Below are 2,177 nucleotides of genomic sequence, written 5' to 3' on the forward strand. Positions count from 1 at the left end.
GGTCCCTCTGGGGGGCACAGGGAGATGGACTTCCATATTCCACATTTCCCTGTGCCTCTCGCTGAGGCAGGGATTCAGCTCTGGGCTCTTCCCTCTTCACTCACCATTACTGAGGGAATCCTGGTTAGTTTATTTTCATCCGCATAGTAATATTCTCAAATTCAGCGGGTCACCACATCAGATCTGAGGTCATGTTCTTAGTGTGGTTGTGGGGGGTAGGAGGGTAGCAGAGGTTACGGGAATGGATGGATGGATGGATGGATGGGCCACCTCTCCCCTGCCCCATGCACCTAGTGTGCAGGAACCAGGCTGGCAGACATCTGGCTCCACCCCCAGGAGGGTAGCTAAGTGGCAATATCACCAACAGCCTCCAGGGCAGTCTGGATGCATGCCCCCACCCTCCTGTCTGTGGAGCGGATGGGATCCTCTGCTCTGGGTGTCAGAAATTCCTCTCCTCTATCCACATCTCACCCTGGGGGGACAAGGGGCCCATGATGGGCTCCCTCGTCTCCATGGCTGTGCCCTTGCTGGGGTGGGAACTCATGCTAGGATGGAAGACATGATGGCCCTCAAACAGGCATAGCTCTGGAAATAACCTTGGGCCACAAAGTGCATTGAATGTGTCTATGATCATTGTGTCCTGCAATTCACATTAGTTCTCACATCTAGCTGCATTCTTCATTGATGCACAAGTCAAGTGATCCATTGCTCAGAGTTGTACAGTTCTTGCTTGGTTGTCTCAGGCACCGCTGCTCAGAAGCATTTGGACCTGAAGACAAGCAGGCGAGGGTTCACTGGTATTGTCACGGGTGTGCAGACCAGGGTTACTGGTCTCACACCTGGGAAGGCAGGGAGTCCCATGCTGGCTGGTGGGCATCCAAACCACTGACTTTATGAGTCTTTGAGCTGACACTCTGCAGGGAACAGGATGCCCTTCTCCCTGCTACCACTGTCGAGGAGAGAGGACCCAGGTGTACACTCCCAAGGTGGCACTGTATGGCCAGAAGGGAGGTCATAGCATCCCCTGCCAGGATGGCATCCTCTTCCAGTCTCAGCAGGTAGTCCATCACCTCCGAGGCATGCTGCAGACTGTACCAATGGGTCTGGCACCCCCTCCACAGCCATCCTCTTGGGGCAGTGGAGGAGCACTGGCACATCTTGCTGCCCAGACGGGACCCCCTCCTGCTGCCACTGGGAAGTGAGAGGGATAGACGCTACCCCACCTTTCTATTCCCCACCCACAGAATCAAGAATGAGCTATCAATCTGTCAACCCTTTTTGGGCCGAGTGAGGTTTCCCATGTTGAGCCAAATTAAGCCACAAGCTCCACCCCTGGTGGTGCTCTTCTGTCAAGTCCTTTAAGTTTCAGCTTTGCAACCATACTCCCTCCAGAACCCAAAGACTTGGGTTTCCCAGAAGCTCCCTGGTGGGTTATGGGAATAACACCACTGGATCACTAGTTGTCATTATTTATGGTCAGAACTATGATGGTATCTGATCATCTTCAATCCTCCAGCTTTCGTTGTTAATCAATGAAAATATGTGCTTTCATTTGTCTTGCAATGGTCCAACAATTTCACCTTTAGAGGCACAGTATGAATGCCCCCAGCTGTACCTCTTAATCATGGCCCCAGTTCCAAAAACCAACAAAATAGAACTAGTTTTATTCCATTATTTCTAGCTGAAATATTCAGGTGACCGGCCTGCTATGAACACTTTAATTTTTTTCAAAGTAAATGCTTTGGACCTCTGGGACATTCAGTTATGAACATCGAGGGAGTGCCTAGAGGCAGGATCTGGGCCAGGTGGTAGCTCACTTCACGGCAGACTGCCAGCCCGATCCCAAGATCCAACTACAAGCTTTTTAACTGCAGCAACTTTAATATACGCTATTGCAGCTGGAATTACCATGGCCGCTGGCACCAGACTTGCCCTCCAATAGATTCTCATTAAAAGATTTAAAGTCTGCTCATTCCAGTTACAGGGTCTCAAAGAGTCCTGTATTGTTATTTTTTATCATTACCTCCCGGTGGCACTGCATGGCCAGAAGGGAGGTCATAGCATCCCCTGCCAGGATGGCATCCTCATCCAATCTCAGCAGGTAGTCCATCACCTCCGAAGCATGCTGCAGACTGTACCACTGGGTCTGGCACCCCCTCCACAGCCATCCTCTTGGG

General features: G+C 51.3%; 1 pseudogene; it reads right to left on the reverse strand.

Moving 5' to 3' along the window:
- Positions 1-563: 563 nt before the first annotated feature.
- On the reverse strand, positions 564-717 carry LOC122800538 (annotated as a pseudogene).
- Between the last annotated feature and the right edge of the window lie 1,460 nt (positions 718-2,177).

This window comes from Protopterus annectens, chromosome 4.part0 (genome assembly GCF_019279795.1).
Source record: "Protopterus annectens isolate FY-2018-M chromosome 4.part0, PAN1.0, whole genome shotgun sequence".
In the NCBI taxonomy this organism is placed as follows: Eukaryota; Metazoa; Chordata; order Ceratodontiformes; family Protopteridae; genus Protopterus; species Protopterus annectens.